This window comes from Prinia subflava, chromosome 14 (genome assembly GCF_021018805.1).
Source record: "Prinia subflava isolate CZ2003 ecotype Zambia chromosome 14, Cam_Psub_1.2, whole genome shotgun sequence".
In the NCBI taxonomy this organism is placed as follows: Eukaryota; Metazoa; Chordata; class Aves; order Passeriformes; family Cisticolidae; genus Prinia; species Prinia subflava.
This window is the reverse complement of record NC_086260.1, coordinates 10,592,075-10,618,487: the sequence shown is the minus strand read 5'-3', so window position 1 is coordinate 10,618,487 and position 26,413 is coordinate 10,592,075. Positions and strand designations below refer to the sequence as shown.

Here is a 26,413-nt window from a genome sequence, read left to right as displayed (position 1 = left end):
TTTTCTGGGTTTACAGACCAGGGTTTTGGTGTGCTCATAGCCTGCAAAGCGGATGGTAAATAGATAAAACTACATGGCAACCTGAGCTCTTAGCATACACATAACAAATTTGTTAACACTCAAAAATTGCCAGCCCTCAAGAAAATAACTTGATACTCCGCAGAATTTTCAGAGTCTCCAGCACAGCAGAGTCAGAGCTCTGGTCTAAGACCAGATTATAACAAGTGTTGAGCTCGACAGGCAGAGAGGGGCTTCATTTTGACAGGCAGCCTCTGGCAGAGCTCTCTGTAACAGGCTACCAACCCAGCTGTCTCCCTGCCCCTTTGCTTGGGATAAGCACTCACTGCCTCTGTGTTAACTTATTCTGTCAGTGTGGAGTCTGATAATAAATCACTGTCTGGGGAATGGAGAGCATCACAGTGCAGGCAGAAACATCTTACCCAAATCTCAGCCTTGGAGGTCACATCCTTTGGCAGGGGAGCTGTGGGCACCTATGATTGCTGTAGCAGGTTGGAGCAGTAAATATAAGGGCCAGAGCTCAGATCATGCCCTTTTATTTTCCAGCACAAATGTTCCCCTCTTTGTGCAACATATACTATTAAAATGAATCACCTGATCTATGTACTTTGTTTTATTGAGAGAAATAAGAAATGGCTGTGACTTTCTTAGAGAGGGAAGGAAAGGGCTGACTTCCCACCTTTTCTTCTGAAGAAAATTGCAAAGCAAAAACACTCATGTTCCCCTTGCTATGAGACCATCCAGCCTGCACTTGCACAGGTATTTTGCAGCCTGGGCCCTCCAGCTCAGCTGCTGTGCCAGGCCCCTTGGAGGTAGGCTGGGATCTCACAGTTCACCTCCCTCTTCCAGACATCTCTCAGCAGTGGGAACGAAAGCCCACAGGTCTAGACAATTAAATCAAAGTACAAACTGAGGAGGTGAGTGTGCTCCCACGTCCCTATTAAAATGTATTAACATCGCCCGAGGGGGCTGGAAGACAATAGGCTTTGAGGAGGAATCCTGATGGTGAAGGAAGATTGTGTCGTATTTGAAAAGGGTAGAACTGAGCAGATGTGGTCAGTCAATCAAAAGGTTTCATTTCAAACAATCGCCATCACTATCAACCCCAAACTTCAGGGTTTTCTTAGTTGAAAAATGATGCAGTTTATTTGGTGTCAATAAATCTAGCTCCTGAGTGGAAAAAAACCTTAAATATTTCAGCACTTTAGGGCTGACTCATGCTGAGCTTGAAATTCAGAGGTTTGCAGCAGGAACTCCAGCTATGCTTGAGCTTAATGAAAAAGTACACAGGCAGTATCCTTAGGAGCCAAACTGGCTTCTGCAGCCAGCAGGTTGGATTTTCAACATTGCCCCAAACTTCATTTTCTCGCTACGAACCAGAAAGTACTCCCCACCACCTCTCACGAAAACATGAACTTCTGAGGCTTCAAGGCTCCAGTGTTTTCCTTCAGGGGCTCACTGATCCAGGGCATGAAAGCAGAAGCCTGTACAGACTTAAACAGCACCAAAACAACATCCCTACCACTGAAGGTCCCTTGTGTCTGGGAGGATTGCATTGTATGTGCTCACTTCTGCATTGGAGTGTGCTGAGTACTGTGGAAGGTGATCAGAGACTGGGAGGATGAGGTGTATACCCCGCTGATGAGAATGATGAGAAGAGGAGAGATTCTCAAACAGCCCATAGGAGAGAAGGACATGGGAGGAGCCCACCATGAAACCCACGGTGATGAGAGTTAAATGGGGAGCAAATCAGCCAGGATGCTGTGTCTGGATTTAAGGACAGTGTTCAAAGGAGGGATCCCATATTTGACAATGAGACATTGCTTACTTGTGACAGGACATTGTCCTGCCAGACCCTGCCTGAGAGGTTAGCAACAAGAGAGCCAGCAGTTCCCTCAGAAGAAAGCACACAGCAAAGGGATGGGAACACCTGGCTCTGAGGCATTTCCCATGTGTAAGGAGTATCTTTTTGCCACGAAATGTGGGAGCTTTCTCCACCACAAAACTGACATGCTCAAGAGGATGTTCAGCCCTGCCTTAATGGTATCCTGTTGTTCTGCTGGTTAGATGTGGGGGAGAATCATGGGATAAGTTTCCTTGGTTTGTATTTGCCCATAATTTTGCAAGCTGACTTCTCAGATGCAACAGGGGAAAGCAATAGGGATAAGGGTCCAGCAGGTGAATTAAAAGCAGACATAGATTACCTCAAACACGTCAAAGTCCCAGGGAGTATTTGAAGCTGTTGACACTGACTGGGCTTGTGGTAATGAATTTTTTACTCTAGGGATCAGATGTTCCCCTCAGTTATATGAAATTGATTTCTCCTCTTGATAAAGCCAAACTTTCTTTCCCTGAGTCAGAATTTTGGCTGGGGGAGAGGCAGAGATGGAGAGAGGGTCTGGTACCTCAGGCCAGACTTGAAAGGAGGCAGTAGGAATCTGGATGGGGCTGATACCTCAGATGATACTGGGATTAAATAGGACAAAGAAACAGTGACATCAACAACAATAGGATTTGTAAAACTGCATTTTCCCTACATTTCCTCTCATTTATCCCTTTCCTCCTTGAAAGCTGAGGACAGAATAAAAAATACAAAAGAGAAAAAAAAATGTTAGGCCCTTGCAGCAAGAATACAAAAAAAAACAGAGGGAAGGAGAGAAAGGGAGGGCCTGTTGGTGAGCATCTCTTTCCTTTGGGCACTGAAGTGTTCTGACATCAAACCTTGTGTCCTCATTAAGAAGCCCTGTGTCTACCATTGTGACATCTTTATTCACACACCCCAAGACTTCAAAGACTTCAGGAGATTTCCTTGGTGGATTTAACAAAAAAATATCAGGAGATGAAACAGAGGAAAAGGCAGCCTGGTGCATTCTTGTTTTAATTAGACCTTGGGTGGATGAAGGGGGGTGAGGGAGGAACAAAACCACTGAGATGCACATTAAGGTGTGAATGCAAACACACACACACACACAGGCAATCTTGATCATTGGGACTCATCTTTCATGAGCTTTTGGAATAGCAAACAGACCCTGAAACTCAGAGTAATGATTTTTTCCCAGCCTCTAAACCAGACCCACGTTCATCTCAGGAACACAGAAGTGCTGCAGGTAAATACATGTCTCTGTTGCCTAAACAAAAAGCTTCATGTGTAACTAATGCAAAATTAAGAACAGGGACAATAAAAAAGGTATTGAGTGTACAGGAGAGACGATCTAAGAATTCATTAACAATGAAGCATGGGTCTAGGGAGAACCATTCCTGTTTTGCTAGTGAGTTGTCTTTTTTCCCCCCCCCTTTTACTGAATATACTATATTTGAGTGAATTTCCAATCCACTTGTTTGACCTATGAGTCATTGGTGCTACTTGAAATCTGCAGTGTGCCCCTTTTGGCTTGAGTATGTAGGTGTTACCACATGTTTCTTGGCCCCAGCAGGATGAAACTAACTCTTCATGCTCTACTCTGATCACCACTGAAACTGCCTGTGATTTCAAAGTGAGAAACTTGAGGGGGTAGGGGGTAGTTTGGCAAATATTCTCAATGCTTCTGTGAAATTTTGTCTTTTTTGGTTACTGCCTCACCTAGCAAAACTTCTTCTCTTGAATGTCTGTGGGAAGCAAAAACCACACTGAATTGCTCTGGAATTAATTTAGAGCAGTTTAAAATGCATATTTATGTGACTTCTCACTATCCAGTTCTAGGACCAAGACTGCTTCTTCTAGCAAAAAGAAAATATCAAATAATAATTACAAATGTAATTAAAGAAAATAAAAGTCTTCCTCTCTTCAGCTGAGATAGCTCTTGGGCCATCTCTAGTAAGAGACAGGGAAACTCCCAGTTGCTGATTCCTGCTTTTCAAATGTTAGAGCCCAAATTTCACAGGGTATCTTTAACTGGCACCAGCATTGCTTTCAGCCCTCAGGACACAATCTGCCCCCGGGGCCAGGTGGATAGGAATGGGGACCCAGCTCTCTTCCTAGTCATTTCCATGGGTAACCCGTTATGGAATCACCCACAGAAGCCACAACTGCACTGGGGGCTGTCCCCACAGAGGGTACATGCAGTCCTGGCACACGAACAACATCACTGCCATCTGCAAAATCTAAGCAGCCTTTCTTTCATAAATGGTTAAACACAGCTAAAAACAAAGAGAAGAAAATCTCTCCACAGCCCTGCTCCTGTGACAGGGCCCGATAATCTGCTCTCAATTACAGCATTATTAACTGAGCCCTACACCTGGCCCTACTCGTTTACAGCTATTCCTGTTGACAATGGCACTGATTAGCTGGTACAGCCATGAACTGGGTTTATCCCTCCAGTATCCACCACCCTCCTACACTTCACATTTCACAGGCAGTGCTGGTTTGGAGGGAGGGAGCAAGGTTTGTGCAGAAGCAAGATGGGATTCAGGAGACACCAGCAGCAGGAGAAAGCTGACTGCCGTGTGCAGACCAAATCCACCCAAGGATGGGGTAATAACTCCCCCAGCAGGTCTGAATTCCAGTTAATTACAGAACCAGCTGATGGCTGATAAAAACAAGGCAGAACCACACCTCTTCTCTCACTTAGTAGCCTGTGGCTGCCAGCCAGTGAGAAAAGTGTGAGTATTGATTTGATTATCTTGTTTGTCCACCTAGAACTGCTAGTTGCATCTGCTCTTCCCAGTTCAAATGAAGTGTTTTCCACTGATTAATTAATTTTAATTTGTTTTTGCTTCAAGCGCATAATTTGGTTTTCATTGACAAGTGAGTGCCCATACTGAAGCTGCCACAGTTAACGGAAGCCCCTGTGCTGCTCAGAGCTGAAGTTCTCCCATTTTGCTAAAAAGTACTTCATGTATCAACTGAGACCTCTCATTTTCGCCTGTGTGTTTCTAGAAAAAATCAACTGCATCACTTAACAGCTCCTCTCTAGGATGGAGGCTGCCTGGAGTGCGATGGGAGTCCTTTTGTGCCAGGCCCTGGAGTTTCCTCAGCCCCTTTCCCCCAGGTTCTCTCTGGTGCAGCTCCAGCCCCGCTGCTTTTATAGCCAAGGAGAGGGTATTCCCCAGCTGATGGCCCAGCATGGGAGCCCTTGGCTGCTGCCACCATTCCCAGTAACACACTCATGGCCACACCCTGGCGGCGGTCAGAGGGGGCAGGCAGGTGAAGTTTCACTCCTTTCCCTTCAATTAGTGCCACCAACACATTTGCTTCAGCCCAGTTCATTAGCAAGTAGCACTGTGTTCTGTTGTTAAGGCCAGAGAAATATGAATCATAAAATGCCTGGCTATGAGTATTTTGCCTAATACTCCTAAAACACATGAACAAGCTTTAAATGCCAGCAATGCCAGCAGGCTGATAGTGAGAGGGAATTTATGGGATAGCAACACCCATGTCTGGCTCACTCCTACTGAGGGGAACAGGCTTTGTCTGTGCCAGGAGGCAGCTGTTAAAACCTGAGCCCTCCCTGCACATTAGCAGTGTTTTACAGGGGATTTGCAAAGGAAGAAAATAATATTTCCCTTTCTGGCAACAGAGAGAGACTGGGGGAGGAGGAGATTTTGGGAATGTCCCAGCACAGACCAGGATCAAAGGCAGGACAGGAATTCAGCCCAGCAACTCTCAGCTCTTCTGGGACACGTGGCACAGTGAGAGCAACCAGTGAATAATGAACACTCCCTCAATTTTCCTATTTACCCAGAAACGTGCAAAAATGGACAACAGTCTGTTTTGACTTGCCACTTTTCCCCCAGTGTCTTCCCTGGGGAAAGGGAGCTGCCTCCTCAAACAGCAAAGACAGATGTTACTGTGATGTTGCCTGAAAACACTGTGCTGCCCAAAACTTTTCATCCCACTGATGAATTACCTGCTCAGTGGAAAAGAATTGAGCCAGAAAGAGATCTCAGCCAGACTGGGATATCATCAGCTTAAGATATTATCAGTCAGGCAGGGATTGCTGGCAAGGTATATCTCAGGATTATCTCTTTACCAGGGATTTCTAAATTGCCCCAGGACATCCATGCAAATAAGGCAGTCTGGACTAGGTGTCTCTTTAGAGGGACGGTGACTCTGCTGATGGGCCAGGATGCTCCTGGGGTCTTGTGTGATGCTGTGTTGGGACATCCCCGAACTTGGTTTGATCCATCCAAGGCTCCCACAGCGGCAAAGCTTATGGATACGTTTGTGGGTGTGCGGGATGGGCCAAGGGAATTAGAAAGTTAGAAGATGAGGTGAACACAGGGCACAGAAAAAGACAGGAAGATTAATGGCAGGGACACAATCAAAAACAAAAGTTAAAATGGAAATGTTAATCATTTAAAAGAGAGCCTCAGTGGAATTACTTATGGCTTAGAATAAAAAATAGAAAGGGGAAAAGAAGGAGGAGAAGTCCCACTAAGAATAATTTAGTGCTTTGTGTAATGAGCTGCCTTTCTTTTCGGTAGTTCCCTCTGGTGTCTTATCACTTACCCTGTGATTGACTGAGTTCTCTCTTTGCCTGTTCCTGCTAAATGGTGATTTGCCATCTGGTAGTCATAATTTCTTTTCTTTCATTTTTTCCCCCCATCCTATATTTTTTTGTAATTAGAAAATAAATTACTTTTTTTTTAACTGAAAAAGAAACATGTCTAGCATATTACTTACAGATGACAGTTGGTGTGAGCTCAGCAGCTAGGCAGAGGGGAAGGACTTGACTCCTGTCTCATTAGGACAGATCTCAGCTGACATGCCAATGGATGTGTCAGCTTTTCTGCTGAGAGCACTGGGTGCTGAGAGAAGGGCTGGATGAAGCAAGCAGTGGCCAATGACTTCAGTGAGATGAGAAAGCTCCTATCTGAGGAAGCATGGGAAAGATGAAAGCTCTGATGGACTACTGCGGCATGATAGCCCAAACCTGCTGCTCCATGCAGCTCTGCACATCTGTGTCAGACTTGAGCTTTGCACTCTCTTGCCACCAGCTATGGAGGGAGTCTTGAGCTTTTCCCAGATGCTGAGCAGCCTGTCTGAAATCGAGGTGCAGGCTTCTCCTCAGGGTCAGCAGACGAACACTGCAAATATCCTATTTCTCTTCATCTTGTTGCCAGCCTTTTCTCTGCAGCCTGTGTGTTCACCCTTACAGCCACACTCCCATTATATCTTTGTGCAGCAGCAGCTCTCTCCTCTCGTTTCAGTTGGGTCCTCAAGGTGCTTCAGTAATTCAAGTGATAAATAATAACAATAATAACACAGAAGTCAGTTGAATTGAGCTTGATTACTCTGTGACCGAGTTTGGGCTTGACTGACTGAAAGCAGCACACATCCCCCCAGTTGTTATCCTGAGAGCCTCATTTTCTGAGTGCAATGTTGCTTCTTGTAGCCTCCAACCCATTGGGCCTTGAGGCCTCTGCCAACATGCAACCCCATCATTTCCAGAAAGACCCCACTCCAATGCACTATTTGAATTTACATTTTTGGCACATCATATAATGAGGCAAGAAAATGACAGGGATAACATCCCATTTCTGTACAGTGCCAACAGAGATGTGTTTTCCCTTGTTTTCTAGGCAAGTTCAATGTTTCCTGGGAGAGGAGGCATTTTTTGATGTGGCTTCAAAAGGTAGTTTTTTTCCTGGTTAAACTGGATGCATCCACACACTCCTGAGTATTACACCATGTCTCTGATGGGTTATGTATTTGTGTGCATTAACTTGGAGGGAAAGAAACATGGCCTATAAAGCAGGAAAAGATGTAGTGGACATGTGTTTAACTGTTGGATATCAGTCTTTGCCCAACATTATTCCTGCAGGAGCCATGAGTGGTCAGTTGTTGAGCTGCGTGGTCTCTCTCCATTCAAAACTGAAGGCAAGGGCAGTTCCCCAGGGACAGCCTTGTTTTTTTCCTTCTCCTCTTACACTATGCTCTGCTCTGGTGCTTGCATCTGTCCCTGGTGTGGGTCTCTGCTGTGTTTTCAAGGAAGATGCTGGTATCAGAAGTGGGTGGGGCATTTGGTAACATCTTTGGCTGAGCCCGAGAAAGAAAGGAAGAAATTATCTGTGAGAAATGTAGGGTGTGTCTTTATATGTATTTATTGTGTCTTAATATGGATGAAGAAAGAAAAAGGAGGGAAAGAAAATAACTGCTTTTTACTCATTCCCTAAGCAGCACTGTAGTGCTATAGCCAGGAACATCTGAAAGACAGAAGGAATTTGAGTAACAAGAAAATGCTGTTGTACAGACCTAATTATAGTGATTGCACCTGTTAGAGAAAACAATAAGCAGTAAAATGAATAAACCTTCTTGGGACTCATTTTATCAATGAAGCGTGACCATGTGAAAACTCCACAGAGAAAATCTACAAGGAAGGCATTGTGTACTCAGACCTCCTCCTCTCTGATCTCCCATCCTGTAATCAGATGAACAAGGTAACCAAGTAAGCCTTGTGCTCGTCTACTGGCTGCACGTGGCTCTGTGCAGATGCAGACATCCTGTTGATAGGATACCTTCTCTCTTTCAGTAATATCTTCCCACTCAGGGCATTTACATCCATGTGGCTGCAATCTTCTGATGCTTAGGACAGGATTGTGCACAGGTCCTCAAAACCCTGCAAAATTTGACAGTTATACCAAGGGTGTTGGGGAAGTCTGTTGATTCTCCTCAGAGTCAGTAGATCGGTCAGGGATGCTGTTAAAAAACAGTTCCATCTGTGGTGATAACAAGCTCTTGGGTACAATCCCAGAGTCACTAGGAATGGTGTGGAAAGGACTGTGTTTTACATGTTTTAAATGTGTTAACGAATCACTCTTTATGCAACATGGTGAAAAATTGCTCCTGCTCACTGCCTTCCCACCTCTTGTGGTCCCACAGACCTCATCGCATCCCTCTCTCAGGATCCATAAGATCCTGCTTGGTGTCTCCTCCTACTGAAGCAGTGCCTTGCTCTGGCTGTCTTTGCCCCTTCTCCCCCATACCTTTTTGAGCTCCCAATTATAGCTGCTCTGCACTGCAGAGGCACATCTAACATGAGCTTTGCATGCTTCTGTGGTTAAAGCAGACAAAGAGGATTAGCCTTTTTAAAGAGTTAATGCTGGGTTTTTGCATCCAAAGATCTCAGAGTAGGGGAAGTGTCATTAGCAGTGTCTTGTGGATGGCAAAATTGAAGCATGAGGAGATGAAATGAATTTGCTTATTGGATGATTATTCCCTTGCCCCATTTGCCTCACATCTCACAGCCCACGTCCTGGGCCAAAGCCCTATTATGTGACATACAGCCCAGACAGAGGCAAAGCCAAAGAAACAAGGAATCCTGTGATACTAAATCTCATTTCTTCTTTTCTTTTTCCAAGAACACTGGCATGTACAAAAGGACAAAGAAACATTCCAATCTCTGTAAAATGTCTGAGTGACAGCCCTGGTGTCTGCAGTCCTTTGGGCACTTTCTGAATGTGCCGAACCATTACGCCTCCAAAATATTGACCCAACAGCATGCCTTAGCCCTGACTTGGGGGGAAAGAGATGAATACTCTCTTTGATAACTGGCACAATTGAAAATCAGCCTCTCTTATTGTCAGCTGGAACAAGAGAGCTTGTAAGAGTCCCTTGGTGATGCAAGCTTTGAGTTACCAGCTTCTGGGAGCTGCCTTCAAATCACTGTTATGGATAATGGTTTTTTCCACTTCTCAACCAAGTCTGCCCTAGTAGGTAAAGGTGTCCATAACTAATGAGTAATAACTTTGGCCAGATCTAAAGGAAACTGGACAAATAATTCATGATGAATAATTTATTGGATGAAGTTTGTATCTTTTTCTCTTTGTGAATTTTCTATGCTTGCAGTGTTGATTTCTCCAGCTAATTGGTTGTTTGAAATTGTTTGCTGATGCAAATACTCCTTGGTCGGCTCTAGTCTCTAGGAGAAGTTCATTAAGAGTATCCCCAAACCAAAAGGAATTCACTAATTTTAATTGGTCACAGAGGCCACATGGCATAAATGCATTTTATGGAATGAATATATATTTTTTCAATTCATTGACTGAAAGTATTCTTTCAGATTGTTGTTTCCATTCAAATAGGCTGTTTTTGTAAGCATCCCTTCTAGTCAATATGCCTGCTGGTTATTCCTGCTGAAGAAACCCAGATTCTAGCAAAGACACTAAAAAAACCCCAACAACTGCACCCCACCCCCGCCCCACCCCAGAAAACATATTTGAATGGAACTGGATGTGAAGTTATTTATCTGTGTGTAGGAATGCTTGTATTTGTGTACCTGCATAAGCACAGATATTGCTCTTTTATTCAAATTAGTTTAAAAGAGACTTGAATTTGCTTATAGTAAAAAGATAAACAGACACCCAGAATTAAAAACATTTAAGTAAACTCTGCCTCTTTTCTAGGTGATGCTGTATTATTATCCCTGCTTTTGGGCCAGGCAGCATCAGTGTGTGCTCCAAGACGTGTACCAGCCACCACAACATTGTTTTGTTGTCCTAAGGACTTCAGAAGGGCTGCCTTAAAGAAAAGTTGGACCTATGGCCTCTTCCTCTAGCATGAAACTCTAAGCTCACATCTTGTATCACAACATCTATAACATACAGCAAGTAGCAAAGAGGTTCAGACATGGAGCAGGGAGGGTGAAAAGAAGCCACCCAACCTGATAATGAAAAGCAAGCACTTGGCCTTGGTGTGGAGCATCTCAGATAAGTAGTTTAATTGGCAAATTCGGTGCTGGAGGGAGGGAAATCTAAGCTAAATTAAAAGATTAAAAAGATATTTTTTCATCAAGTGGCAAAATGGAAGAAGTGGACAAGTCTGCTCAGGAGAAAATGAACAGAAAGGAACTGTGAATGTTGTAAAAATATATCCATTAGACCTGCCTTATCGAAACGTGCCTTTGCCAAGCATCCAGCCCTGCATCTCCATGGCAACATGGCCTCATCAACAGAGAAGAAAGTGTTTTTGTCAGGATGGGCCCAAACACGTAAAAGCCATTTCAATTTGGGGGCAACACGATCTTCTTCAATCAATAGTGCACACATAGTAATGGCTCCTGCCACTTTTTTCATAAATCTCCACTTTCTGCTTTCATTTCCTGTGGTTTGACATCACTGTGAACTGGAACTAGGTTTAAATTTCCTACAGTTTTCAGCCCACTCTGCCCTCATCTACAACACCCGAAGTCTCATGTAGCAGTCTTCTCCTTTGTGACACACTTGATACACAGTGTACTCACAGGTGAGATTAGCCTGGTCTGAAATATGAGACAGGCTTTGAGGAATACCTCTGTGGCACCATCCATGGATGTAACAGCTGGAATTCTGGTCATGGCTGAGATGAGGGTCCTGACAGAGGATGGGGACTCTTTTCCTCTAGCACTTTCCTCTAATAGGATGAAAAATAGGATGCATCTTGACTCCAGGAATTTGTGGTTCCCCTTTCCGGCATGGTTGATAACTCACTCCACACCCTGTGAGTAAAAATGGGATTTCTTCTCCATTTTTCCCTTCATTTGCAGTTTGAGAACTCATTCTTCTTGACTGCCAGTTGAATGCATTGGTCTTTCCAAACAATCAGCTCAGCAGTACAACTACAGAAACCACAACGTGGCCAAAGGGATTTCTGTGTGCATTCAAGAGTCTGCAAAGATGTGTGCTAGGAAGAGAGAGATGGAATATGTAGGAGATGTAAATGCCTATCTCTATTTTTCATTTAAATTAGTGGGTCTTAAGCATATGATCCAACATATTGCGGTAGGCTGCTAAATGCTTTACTGTGGAATTTACTAAAGAAATATAAAATATCTTTTTTCATAATAACTGCAATCTAGCTAGACTTAAAGCAATGCCCTTTTTGTTGCTTTAAATTCTATTTTGCCATTTGTAGAGGGATTTTTGAACGTATCTCCAATTGAGAGAACATATTTAAACCCCGTTGAGAACTATGATTTGGTGAAAACAGAGGCAAAGAGAATTCCACTATTGTGTATTTTAGTCAATGCAGACAGAGGGAAGCTCTTTCTCCAGACAGGTATTGTTGCTTCTGAACGTTACATGAGGTTCAGTGGTTTGGATCCTGCCTGTTCCCTGGAGGCCTTCAGGTTTTGAAGAGAGGCCATTTGGTGATTGACATGTCTGATTCCCTGATGAATTTCCCAGCCTTGTAAGCACACTCTGCATGTTGGTGTGGCACCCTTCAGTTCTGTGGCCAGAGCCTGGTGGAAAAGAATACAGGGAGGTGTGTTTAAGTTACAAATATGCAATTAAATTAATGACTTGAAATAAGAAAGAGGCTGTCATTGCTAAACCACACACTGTTTACAAATGGGTTTATAAACTCTGTGCTTGCGTCATCCCTATGTGAGGCAGGAGATTTTTCTGTAAAGGGTCTGTCATCAGTGTAGCTTTACACAATCTGTGTCAGTGTCTACCACAGCAAGGCCTCAAATGACCTGCACTTGCTTCATCAACCTGGCATAGAGGATAGAAACCCCTCTGAAATGAGTGACGACACCTCATTGCAGGCAATAATACCCTGGATGGGGTGCAAATAAGTATCAGTGTATTCTCTGTTCCTCTGGCCATCTATCTGTCTTTCTAACCACTCATCATGGGCTGAGTGGTGGTGTCATCTGGAAGCTGTCAGTGCCTGGCAAGTTGTGTCCTGAGCAAGAAGACACTTAGAAAACACAAACCTGAACAGCTGTTTTGGTTCCTTCATTCCTGACTAGAAATTTTCATGGTTATTTGATAATCTGGATGACTTTCCTCATTGGTGACTGCAGTAATTGGTAAGAGAATTGAGAAGGATTTGGGCAAAGACAGTTTTTATGAGCATCTGTTGACATGAGCTCATCCTTTCCAACCACTGACAGAATAGTCCAGAAAATGGTTCATGGACTGGAAATCAGGGCTGAGCATATTTTTGTCAGTGGTTTTTCAGAGTTTTTCCAGACTGAATTTTGCTGAAGGTGAATCTCTTACCACCCTTCTAGAATGAAATTCATCTGTTGGAAATGAGTCTGAAATAGCAATATCAGGGAAAAAGGGAGACCATTTTCCTCTTGGCTTCTCTTGGAACAGGAAAGATGAAGGTGGTGGCAGCCTTCAGCAAGAGAGCATTTCTTTTCTCACACCTTGTTTTCTACTTTTTATTTTTCCAGAGCAACACCTTTAATGCATTTGGTGTCCTGGGGGTTGAAGAGGAACTTCCTCTTACAAAAGCCATATTAGGACTAGCAAAAAAGAAAAAAACCCATTTAACTAATTTTCCCCATTTAGTGAATTCTCTCATTCAGCCCTGCTTTTGAATTCTTCTGAAATTGGAGAGTTCAAGTGAGACCAGAAGCTGTCATTTTACAACAGTTCAATTTCCGTCCATCAACTAAATAAATGTCTTAAGAGGTGATTTATGCTGTGCACCCTCCCAGTTCTTCTTCATCTGCTCTGGGCAAGGGTAGCCCTTTTCCACTGAGGTTTGGGGTAAGCTTTGGACTATCAAATCTGAATCTGTTGAATCCTGCAATCAAAAATGTCATTGCAGCACTGTATGGGGAGGAGGAATTAGGGTTAATGTTTGGGTAAAAGCTGGCTCAGAAGCAGCACAGGGTTTACTCTGAGGCAAATCCAGGACTTGTACAGGATGTTGTACAGGATGCAGCAGATTGAGTTCAGTCTTTTTGTTTTGAACTGATTGCTTCCAGTCCCTCAACACAGATGGGCTTTACAGGGCTGGTGGAAAATACATGCTAAAAGCACTGGAATCTGGAGAAAGGTTTTTTCCTGCCTGCAATCAAGTCCAGAGATATTAATTAGATGCTGTGCATATGCTTGGTTCATTGAGACAAAAGTTAAAGCAGCCTTTTCTCAGCAACGAATGTCATCCCACTGGAATACTGATTAAAAAGAACCAGGGTTGATAGGAATAGACGAAGAGGAGGTGAGTGTATGAGGTGGACCAGTGAGCTGGGAACCAAGATGGTAGGGTTTATTTCTGCTATAATTCTCTCTGCAGCCTGCAGAAAATCTGCAAACTCATCATTGCCTCCATCTCCTAAATGAGAACCGCTGCAAAGTTGTGGTGGTGTTATATATATTTTTCTTTAGTGAGAATTAATTACTGTCTAAAAAGCACTTTGGGATCCCAGAATGAAAGGAGCAAAACAAATGCAAAGCATTCTATTGTTTTAATATCTCTCCTATAGACCAGGAGGGAGGCACCTTGCCACTCATACAATTACCTTCCTGCAGCTGCAGCCTCTTAGGCAGTTAATATATGCTACATCTCTACATCTAGGTATGGAGAAAGACCCAGACCTTCCCACCCATCATTTACTCCCCCTCTCCTCATCCTTCCCCTCCCTTGCTCCCTGTTGCATTAAAAGAAGAGATGGCATTAAAGTAACGTTATCTCTTTGGTGCACACATATACAAACTCAATGGCTGGCAGTGTTATGAGGCTTATTGCTGAGTGCGTAATGACTGCTGCTTTCTTGGATGAATGAATTCAGTGGGTGACAGGTATGTAATTCATGGCTTTGTAAAAAGCTTTGAGAGGAAGTGTATGAAATGTACTATATAAATGTCAATACACTGCACACTTTAAAGCCTGTGGGTTGAGTCATAGGGAGGGTAGATTTAAGGGGGAGATCATAAATAGCAGAAGAACAGCTGGTTTCCCTAGGTAATGATGACTGGAGATCTGAGTAGTGACTGCTTAAACATACCTGCTCGATGGAGGCTCTTGCATAGACCTCTCTTCCACAGTCTCCAAGCACCTCACACACTGCAGTGCATTTATTCTCCAAACAGGGAAGGGTGTTATCTCAGCATGTGGAGTTTAGGTGTCTCTGTGGGGAGGAAAACAGAACTGGCAGAGAGGGGACCCCTGACCCACCCCAGCCCCCAAACCCTAATTATTTTGCCTTCAGACATGGTTCCTGTGGTGCTGCTGCCTGAACTGAGCACAGATGGGAGCTTTGGTGTGATCCTATGCCCACACCAAACTCTCTCTGCACTCCCAGCACTGGCAGTATCCTGTGCCTCTCCTTACACAGAGAGGAAGAGCCTGGTCCTCAAGGGATGAAGGACACAGACTTGTCGCTTCAGAGACAGCAAATATTGACCAACCTCTGTGTAAGGGAGTTCTATTTTTGTTATGCTAAACCAGTACCTCCACACTGGAATATAAGGGCTGACAAGGAAGCCTGCACTGAATTCAGAAGAATGCCTGTGGGTGCCAAGGCCTGATAAGAGGTTTGTTATTTTTGTGGCCATGAAGTTCCTGCAGCAACCAGCTCTGCCATTAATTGTTTCCCTGTAGTATTTTTGTTATATATATGGAGTAATGCCTGAGGGAGCTATATAAAAGAGCCTTTGGGGCTTTTGTTTCTCTTGTCTAATGTGGGAAACTTCAGCTCCAGTATTTATCCCCAGTTAATGTCTTTGCATGGCTGATGCTTGTAAAGTGTTTTCTTGGCTGAACAAGCACTTTTTTGTCCAGAAATAGGATAGAGATATAAAAGGAAATACCAGCATAGGCAACAAGTCACCATACATCAGCAGATGATGCAAAAATATGAAGTATTTCAAGTTAGCTTGCTGCTTTTTTTACCTCCTTCCCTGCAGATTACACTGCCTAATTGAACTGCCACATGAGAGAGATTGCACATCCCCTTCTTCAAATATCGTGTGAGAAAAGACTCTGAAAACCTCCAGTTTTTCTCATTAAGATGTGTAAATCCACTTGGGTCTAATCTAGAGAGAGGATTCCTCATCATGCTGGTTTAACTTCTCTCCACCTTTGTAGACAGCTCTGCACAGCAAGTGCCAGCACAGCCCAGGATGCCTGTGGGCTCCTGCAAGGCATCCAGTATTAACCCTGGCCATGGCTTCCTGCTCTGCCCTCCTGCTCTGCTGTAACCTGAGTGAGGGCCTGCAATTAAACCTGGAGAAATAGTGCCCTGCCTTCATGAACTGCTCCACAAGCAGCAAAGGAATCTGAAGAAGAGGATTTATTTAGTTTCTCGAGGAGTTGGATATGTTAAATGTTATGACTTTTTAAGGCGCACTGCAACAGAGGGCATAAACAATGTGCAGGCGTAGAAATGAACAAAACAAAAGTCTCTAAATCCCAACAATATGAGTGAGAGCTCAGGACTGCTTCTTGGCAAGTGCTTATGTTCCTTCCAGGGCAAAAGGGGTGAAACACATCTTGTTCTGTGAAAACCTCTGCTCTGCCTGCAGGACAGCAGCTGCTTCAGGTACCACTGTGTGGCATGGATATGGACTCCCTGCTACAGGTGAGCACCAGGAGACCCTGCATGTCAGAGTTGTCTGCATGATGGGACTGAGGTACAGAAACTCTATCACTGACTTTTATGGGAGCATTTAGACCTCTGAGTCTTGCATCCTGGGCATCGGGCTTGGGAGACTAAACTAAAACCACATACGATTTTTACTTTCTTTGCACAGTACTCACCTCTAAGGTGGAGGTGTCCACCTCCACCTTCACCTTTCTTGACACCTCCAGTGTGCAGATGAGGGACCATTCCCTTGGGCAGAACCCAGCCCAAAGGGTTTTTTTCTGCCATGTTTGCTTTGTGGCCTAGTGACTTACTGCTCTCTGCATCCTGCACTTAATACCAGTTATAAATTTCTTCATGGACTTTTTCCTATAGTAGATCCTCACTTTAGTGCCTCTCAAAGATTAAATTACCTTCCTACATTTGCTCAGGTTTGTAGCACAGCTGCAGGAAGAGGTCCCTGCATGGGATCCACCCATGGAAAGGCTGAGCAACCCTTTCTTCTCCCTTACTTAAAGATGCTGAGTAACACAGAGAATCAAATTTTAAGAGACATTGCATTTTCTGCTTTCTCTGTACTCAGCATCCTTCTTGGCAATCAATAAATATATATATTTGGAGGTTAAAAGAGTGCAATCTTGTTTCATGAATCTTTATTCTCTGCTATTCTTTATAAATCTTTATTCTGTCCTACTTTCACTTCCTTTTTTTTTTTTTTTTTTTTTTAATATGGCTTTCTTTGTTTTCCTCCTGTCTTTTTCCCCCCTCCCACTTTTTTTGGTCTTTATCTTTCTTTTCTTCTGCTGTGCTCCCAGCTTTTCATTACTGTCATCTTTTTTCCCCGCCACTGAACCCTTGATGTTGTTCTAATTGACAGACGGGGTTTAAAAGCACATTCGAAAGCCCCTGTCTTTTTAAATAGACTCCTGTCTCATCAAAAGATGTACAGCAACATTCCATTAGAGCACATCATTTGAAAATAGATTGGGCTTTTAGCAACTGTACTCATATTTTTATAGTTAGGCTGTTCTGCTGGGATTGTCCCTCCCCCTTGCTAGCCCTCACCATCTCCTCTTATGGGGAGGCAAAGGGAAGAAGATATATTAAAGAGAGCTTAATGAATGTTTTGTTTTGTTTGGGTGTTTTCCTCTGTATGGCTCTTGGGCACTTGTTCTACATGTTTGTTTCTCATGGCCATGGCACTGAAAGTTTTGGAATGAAAAGGGGATGCAAAATACACAGATGCTGACATATATGGTGACACAGCTAAAGAGCAGCAAAAAATTGGCTTTTGTTGTACTGCATTGTTTGCTATTTCATGAATGGGGACTCAGCCATGGCTTTCTCAAACAGCTTGTGCACAGGGAATTCAGAACCTGCTCTGCAGTAAGGCATACAAAGAAGTGGTCACTGAGAGGTAGCTCTGCCCCAGAGCCTTGTCCATGTGAGATTTTAAACCAGATCTCTTGGATACCAAAGACATGGCAACTGCCAGAGCTGAAGAGGCTCTGTGGGGACAGCAGACTTCTGGAAAAAATCTGATGGTGAAAAAGCCCTGAACCCATGCTGATCTTTGTCAACTGAAAGCCAACTTTCAGTTGGCCACAACTGCTGTGGTCTTTGAGTTGTGTGGGGATGGAATGGGAAGATCAGAACCCTCAGTGAGGCCAGACTGTGGGCCTTGTCACATGTGTGACATTGTTCAGTGTCCCCTGTCCCTGTGCAGCCACTTCAGCAACTTTGATCCTGAGTTGAGTGTGGCAGCAAGTAGGAAGACTTTAGGTGTCCTAACAGAAGAGAGTGAAATGTCTGAAGGAATTGGGAGCCAGGGAAGGTAACCCTGGGCTTCTCCTGGTGGGACAGAGAACTGAGCCAAGTCTATGCTATCCTACCATTTTCTTCTGGGCAGCTGTGAACATCTGTTACAATGTGTATTTTTCCTTATTGCTTGGAGTGACGGTTCTGCTCAGTTTCTACATTTAGAATATCAAAGAAGATGAAGATGGAAAAGGTCTTGCAAAAGTCTGTTAGATGATTGTAGTGGTTTTGGTTTGAATCTGGGAAGAAACACCAGTTAAGTGTAGTGGGTTTGGTTCACCAATCTGAGTTTCCTGGAAAATGCACCAATTAATGTAGTGGGTCTAATGCTGGCCGAAACACCCGTGCACCCATTAGAATCATTTACTCATTTTCTGCTGTGAGATAAGGATTAGGAGGGAACAAAAGCAGGCTCAAAACTTTAAAGAGTGTAAAGAAAAACTTTGTTAACAGAATTAAAAGAAAAAAGTTAAGAAATCAGAAAAACCTTCAGAATACTTTTCTTCCCCCCACGTCCTCTTTTCTTTCCCACTGACAGTGTAAAGAGACAAAACCTGGGTTTTTCAGTCAGTTTACCACCTCTAAAATAGTCTTTCTTCAGTTCTCTTAGGGAAAGGAGTCTCTCTTGCCATGCCATGGAGACTTCTCCACAAGCAACTGTTCTCTCATGGCTTCAATGTCACAGTGAATCAGCCACCTGGGAAATGGAAACCTGCTTGTCATGTGAAAATCCCTTCCCTTGAATTACAGCTTTCCCCACAACTGTTTTCGAGGGCTCGATCTTTGTCTAATGGGGTACACTTTTGTGTTGGTTTGAAAGACAGATAGCTGCTAGGAAGGGGGCAGGACCTCCCTTTTGTTCTGATTAAGTAGTCATTAAGGCTTCTTGGAAACTTATGGGAAAAAAATTCTGTAAGTGAAGAGGAAAAAAAAAAACCAAATCTAACCCCCAACATTATCCACCCCGATTTTTTTCCCATACCAACCTATTACATTGCATTTAAAACTTTAAAAATATATACACTACATATGCACTACCTAAATTATATACATCTATACATACAGATATGGGTACAGACACATGATGTGGGTAGTTCATCCTAAAACAAGGTCTCCTTGAGGTATGCATCTGGTCTCTCCATCCTTTTGCATCACCCACCAGGTGCATCCTGGTCCCTGAGCGAAGACAACCCCACGGATGGGATTGTCTTTGCTGGAGGCAGAATTAATCCAAATGGTTTTTCACAGCATACCTCTCATGTGTACCGCTGGAACCTTATCTCCATCTGTTGTTCTCAGGGGCTCAGATTGGGCAGGGCCTGCTTGGTTGGTGGAACCTCGGGTGTTCACTAACCATGTGGCCTTTGCTAAATTAATCTCCCAGTTCTTGAAAGTACCCCGACCCAGCGCCTTTAAGGTGGTTTTCAGCAGGCCATTGCACTGTTCACCGGCTGCTGGTTCATGGTAAGGAATATGGTACACCCACTTGATGCCATGTTCTCTAGCCCAGGTTGTTATAAGGCTGTTCTTGAAATGGGTCCCACTGTCTGACTCGATTCTCTCAGGGGTGCCATGTCTCCACAGGACTTGCTTTTCCAGGCCCAGGATGGTGTTCCGGGCAGTAGCGTGAGGCTAAACCTACAGGGTAGGTTTCCAGCCATCCAGTGGTGTCTTCTACCATGGTCAGTACGTAGCGCTTGCCTTGGCGGGTTTGGGGAAGGGTGATGTAGTCAATTTGCCAGGCTTCCCCATACCTGTATTTGGACCACCGCCCGCCATACCATAGGGGCTTCACTCGCTTGGCCTGCTTGATTGCAGCACACGTCTCACAGTCATGGATAACCTGAGAAATGCTGTCCATGGTTAGATCCACCCCTTGGTCTCGTGCCCACTTATAGGTGGCATCTCTGCCCTGATGACCTGAGGCGTTGTGGGCCCATCGAGCTAGGAACAACTCTCCCTTGTGTTGCCAATCTAGGTCTATCTTTGACACTTCTATCTTGGCAGCTTGATCTACTTACTCGTTGTTTCGGTGCTCCTCATTAGCCCGACTCTTGGGGACGTGGGCGTCTACATGGCGGACTTTTACAGGTAGCTTGACTACCCGAGCAGCAATGTCTTTCCACTCATCAGCAGCCCAGATTGGTTTTCCCCCATGCTGCCAGTTGGCCTTTTTCCACCTTTCCAGCCAACCCCACAGAGCATTGGCTACCATCCATGAATTAGTGTAGAGGTAGAGCTTTGGCCACTTCTCTCTCTCAGCAATGTCCAGGACCAATTGAACAGCCTTGAGTTCTGCAAGTTGACTTGATCTACCTCCTCCTTCAGTGGCAACCTGTCATGTGGGGCTCCATACGGCTGCTTTCCACTTCCGGTTCATCCCTATGATGCAACAGGAACCGTCAGTGAAAAGAGCGTAGCGCGTTTCTTCTGCTGGCAGCTGATTATACGGTGGAGCTTCTTCGGCACATGTCACTTGCTCTTGCTCTTCATCAGTGAGACCCAAGTTTTCACCTTCTGACCAGTTTGTGATTATCTCCAAAATCCCAGTGCAATTTGAGTTTCCGATACGGGCGCGCTGAGTGATGAGGGCAGTCCATTTGCTCCATGTGGCATCGGTGGCGTGGTGGGTAGAGGGAACATTTCCTTTGAACATCCATGCCAACACTGGTAGCTGGGGTGCCAGGAGGAGTTTGGCTTCCATGAGAATCACTTCTGAGGCAGCCTGGACTCCTTCATAGGCAGCCAAGATTTCTTTCTCTGTTGGGGTGTAGTTGGCTTCAGACCCTCTGTAGCTCTGACTCCAGAATCCCAGTGGTTGACCCCGAGTCTCACCAGGCACCTTCTGCAAAAGGCTCCAGGACAGGCCATGGTTCCCGGCCGCAGAGTAGAGCACGTTCTTCACCTCTGGTCCTGTCCTGACTGGGCTAAGGGCTACCGCATGAGCAATCTCCTGCTTGATCTGGGCAAAGGCTTGTTGCTGTTCAGGGCCCCAGTGGAAATCATTCTTCTTGTGGGTAACCAGGTAGAGAGGGCTCACAATCTGGCTGTACTCAGGAATGTGCATTCTCCAAAAGCCTATGGCACCTAGGAAAGCTTGCGTTTCCTTCTTGCTGGTCGGTGGAGACATCGCAGTGATCTTATTGATGACCTCAGTGGGAATCTGACGCCGCCCATCTTCCCACTTTACTCCCAGGAACTGGATCTCCTTAGCAGGTTTCTTGGCTTTGCTCTTTTTGATGGCAAAACCAGCTTCCAGGAGAATCTGGATGATCTTCTCCTTTCTCGAATACTTCCCTTGCTGTGTTCTCCCACACAATGATGTCATCAATGTACTGTAGGTGTTCTGAAGCCTCACCCTTTTACAGTGCAGCCTGGATCAGTCCATGGCAGATGGTGGGACTGTGCTTCCACCCCTGGGGCAGTCGGTTCCAGATGTACTGCACGCCCCTCCAGGTGAAAGCAAACTGAGGCCTACATTCTGCAGCCAGAGGAATGGAGAAAAATGCATTAGCGATGTTGATTGTGGCATACCACTTTGCTGCCTTGGACTCCAGCTCGTACTGGAGTTCCAGCATGTCTGGCACAGCGGCGCTCAGCGGTGGAGTCACTTCATTCAAGCCACAATAGTCCACAGTCAGTCTCCATTCTCCATCAGACTTGCGCACAGACCAAATGGGGCTGTTGAAGGGTGAGTGGGTTTTGCTGACCACCCCTTGGTTCTCCAGCTCTCGGATCATCTTGTGAATGGGAATCACAGCATCTCGATTTGTTCGATACTGCCGGCGATGCACCGTCGAGGTGGCAACAGGTACTCGTTGCTCTTCTACCTTCAGGAGTCCTACTGCAGATGGGTTCTCTGATAATCCAGGCAAGGTGTTCAATTTCTTAATGCCCTCTGCCTCCACAGCAGCTATTCCAAAAGCCCATCTGAACCCCTTAGGGTCTTTGTAATAGCCATTCCTGAGATAGTACTCTGGGCATAGACTCGGAGCCTCTGGGCCAGTCACAATCGGATGTTCCTGCCACTCCTTTCCAGTCAGGCTCACCTTGGCTTCCAACAGAGTCAATTCTTGTAATCCCCCCGGATCACACCGGCAATGGAAATGGGTTCTGTTCCCACATGTCTTGATGGCATTAGGGTACACTGCGAACCAGTATTGACCAAAGCTTCATATTTCTGTGGCTCTGATGTGCCAGGCCATCGAATCCACACAGTCCAAAAAACTCGGTTTTCCCATGCCTCTTCCTGGCTAGGGGCAGGGCCCCTCTAGCACCGGTTACTACTCTCTGCCTGTGCATCACAGTAGAGGTTCCTTCAAGGGGGTCTGACAGAGCATCCTCATTTCTGTAATACCTGACAGCCTGGTCATGGGAGGCTGAGGCTACCTTCATTCTAGTGGAACCTCCTCGGTTAGTGTTTCTCTCTTTGAGCTCACGCACGCGTGCTGCTAGGGCAGAAGTGGGTTTCCCATCCCACCTTCCCATGTCTGTATCAGCATTAATCATCGACATGAATGTTTTGTATTCAGATGACCCTTTCGTTTCTAGATTCCACAACATTTGCCCTATGCACCTGACTTTGTCGGGGTCATTGTTATGCTGTCCATCCCTCCCAAAAACTACCTCCAGTATTGCCATTTCTGTCAGCTGTTGGATCCCTTCCTCAACAGTCTTCCAGCGCATGCTAATGTGGTGCTCCTGCATTCTGTCTCTGTGGACAAACCTCTCCCTTACACTCATTAAAAGCTGCTCCCAAAGGTGAAGGGGTCCTTACTCCTTTACAAATACCTGATTCACACCTGAGTCTTGGTCAAGGGTCCCATATTCCTTGCCTCACCACCATCCAGTTGCACACCTCTACCCATAAGGTCCCAGACCCTAAGTAACCAGGTTGTATAAGGCTCACATTCCCGTTGTGCAACATCTTTTTGCAGACTACAGAGATTTTCATATGACAGGGACTCAGTGATGATCTCAACCTCTGGCTCTCCTGTGAGTTGTGAGGGCCCTCCTTTTTTTATCCTTATCACCTGGGTGCTCTGATTTCACATTATATTTCTTCCTTTCCACAGGGGCAACTGCTGCTGGCTGTGACTGCCCCTGTGGTTCAGCTGGAACCTGGACAGTTGTAACATCTGTGGGTTCCACTGCTGCACCTTCAGACTCTCCCTCTTCAGGGCAGGGGGAGGGTTTGCCACCAGCTGGGCAAAGGTGCTCCTTCAGCATCTGGCCCATCTCCTTCACCAGAACTCCCACACAATCTGGGTGGTTCATTTCTGAGGTGGGCTTCATGGCAGGGTCAGGTGGTGGGGCAGCATCCTTAGCCTGTGGGGCAGTGTCAGGCTCCATGGCAGCACCCTCAGTCTCTAGGGCAGTATCCTTATTCTCTGGGGTAGGTATCAGGGTGGTTATCCAGGTCAATCTCCCCGTGTCTCTGAATGCTAAACAGAACAGGTATACCAGCAGCACCCGCCACTGTATGATATCATTAGCATTTAGAGAAGATTTATACCCTTCAAAAACTGGTGGAATAGACCCAAACAGCTGAGTGAAGTGTTGGGAAAAATTTCCCCTGGTGTCATTTCCTCACAGTAGGTACCATTGTTAAAGTAACCCCACAAACAAACACTTAAAATGTGATAGCCATGTATCCATGTGCCCGCCTTCCAGAGGAAGTTAAAAATCCATGAATTCCTCACCTTATTAACCCATAGTGCAAACTGGATAACAGCCACAGTAGCCTTAGTTATAGGGCCCATGTTTAAATAAGGGCCTGCAAATGGATGAAACACAGCCACAACCACATGCCACCCAAACCAAGGTAAGCTAGACCACATGATGCTATTTAGGGAGGTTTCTATACCCAGTGCACAAGGTCACTTAAGAACTGTTATTCCTTTTCCTCTCAATGCCCTCAAGCCCCACGTGGGCACCAAAAATCTGTGTTGGTTTGAAAGACAGATATCTGCTAGGAAGGGGGCAGGACCTCCCTTTTGTTCTGATTAAGTAGTCATTAAGGCTTCTTGGAAACTTATGGGAAAAAAATTCTGTAAGTGAAGAGAAAAAAAAGAAAACAACAAACAAATCTAACCCCCAACAACTTTTAAGGATGAGCTGTTCAGAAGCAAAGGCTCTCTTCAACTATCTCTAAGATTATCTTCCTCTCTGGGAGAGGATTGATGTGTGTAAGTTTCATCTGTTTGGGGAGTTTTAGAGTGCTGAAAGAGATAATCTTACCCGGGCCTTGCATCAGGAATTTACCTGTCGCTGCTGGTCACGCCATCCCTGCCGGGCAGTGGCCGGAGCTGTTCACAGTGGAGGATTTTTTGGCGGCTGCGCTGCAGGCGAGACGGGCAGCTGGGATCTGAGCAGCCAGGCTAGGACTCAGCAGCAGCAGCACACTGTGGGCCGGTGGCTTCCTCTCCCCCTGCCTGGCCGTTGCTGGCAAAACTCAGAATTTCAGCTGCACCATGCCCAGCCCCGCTGCAGCACAGCAGGGCCTGGCCCAGGGCCCGGCCCAGCCCCGCAGGCCCGGCCAGCGCCCAGTCAGCTGTTCAAGGCTGGAAGCAAGACAACTTTCTCCAGGCGTTGCTCGTTTTTAAATGTGAATCTCACAGAGGTGTGTTCTGCTTTCTTAAGTGGTTTAACAAGGTGTCAATAGTCAAAACTAGCCAGCTGATTGGTTTTGTCAGGTCCAAAGGAAGCTGCCATGGTCCTTACAATGAACCACTTCTGCAGCTCATGGATTTTTTCCTTAATTAAAAACTAAACTACGTTAAACAACAACAATTATATAGTTCCTTCTGTTACCTGTACAATCCCTCTGAATATTGTGTAATGAAAATTATTGTGTTCCTGAAATTGCTGAAGTTTAATTACCATCTACGTGGTAATCATATTGAGATGTACGAATATACTTTATAAGGTCATCATTTATGAACTACAGTGCCTTGCTGTTCAACATCAGGGCGACTTCTGTCACCACCAGCACAACACAGCAATTGCTCTTACCTGAGCCTGAAGTTCCTATTGTTTTACATTCAGAAGAAAACTGGTCCAGACTTGGAAGTTGGATCCAATTTTAACTTTAAATCTGCTAGATTTAGACCTGGGCATCTAGTATGTACCTAGAAACAAAGACAAGATCCTCTTTCTGGAGTCACAGGTGGTTTTTTTCCACAGGCAAGAGCATTCAGAGGGCATGGCACCTGTCTCTGCACCATGTACAGCAACTGTTTGCTGCCAGTTATTGGCATTTTCCATGACATACTCCATCCTCTTAAAACCCTGCAGAGAGAAAGAGGAATGGCCAGTTCTGACTTGCAAAGGAGATGGGTGTGCAGGATATTTATTTACTGATTTTTCCAAGTCCCAAAGATCTGCCTTCATATACATTGTCCCTTCAGTCACAAGACAGTCTGTTCACAACTCCTCAATGTTTCACCTGTAACAAAGGAGCTAGTCACAGTGATTAACTGTTTTTTATAAAGAAAACAACAACTGGAAATGGGGACCTGAGATAAGCCCAAGGTCCCCAGCAACAAAGCAGACTTGAATCCAAAAGAGACAGCACGTGTGCTGGGTGATCCTTTGGTCACAAGTACCTCCGGAGGACCCTACCCCTCCCCGGGGAGTCCTTTTAGAGCCTCCAGGTGCATCCAAATCATCCCTCTTCTAATTGGCTCCTGTCTAGGGGTCCTGATTGCTCCAACCCAACAGTGTATTTCTGTCCAACCGTTTTGCAACTCTGTCGAGTGATTGACTGCTGCAGTGTGCCAGTCCAGCCCTCCATGACCTGACTCCTCCGGCCGAAGCTCCCTCATGCTATCCCCTCTTAGCTCACCACTCTGGTGGTCACTCATCACAAAGTGAAAAACCCAAACTCCAAACACTAACCCAGCTCGAACAACCCCACCGAACAGCAACCCACAACTGTCCCATTCAATTTAATTCACCCACAGCATCACCCAGATGTGTCAGTGGAAAACATAATTTAACTTGCGGGCTCAGCTTTCCTTCCCAAGCATAGGTAGTCAAAAGCTATTGCTGTTCTAAGCTCAGCATTGATCAATACCTGGGATTTAATGATCCACTCTCTCCACACCCCTGCCCAAGTTATTTACTCTTGCTATGCCACTATTAAGTCTGACAGGTACAGAAGCAGTAGGTACAATTTTCAGTCCCCACAAAGCAGGAGCTCAATGCTTCCCTTTTGCTTTCCCTGTCCCTGTTTCATGTGTAGTAATGATAATCTCTGTGGCTTTGTTGGATCCTCACAATAAACGGCTTCTCAGATTGATTAAAACCTCTACACTTGGCTCTCGCTG

At 45.1% G+C, this 26,413-nt stretch overlaps 1 long non-coding RNA gene across 1 annotated transcript; it reads right to left on the bottom strand.

Annotated features, from left to right (window-relative positions):
• Nucleotides 1-10,191: 10,191 nt before the first annotated feature.
• On the bottom strand, nt 10,192-24,657 carry LOC134558115 (uncharacterized). Its single transcript, XR_010082284.1, has 3 exons — nt 24,348-24,657; nt 14,688-14,810; nt 10,192-12,176 (listed from the first exon to the last, which is right to left on the bottom strand). It is a non-coding gene; the product is annotated as an uncharacterized LOC134558115 (long non-coding RNA).
• Between the last annotated feature and the right edge of the window lie 1,756 nt (nt 24,658-26,413).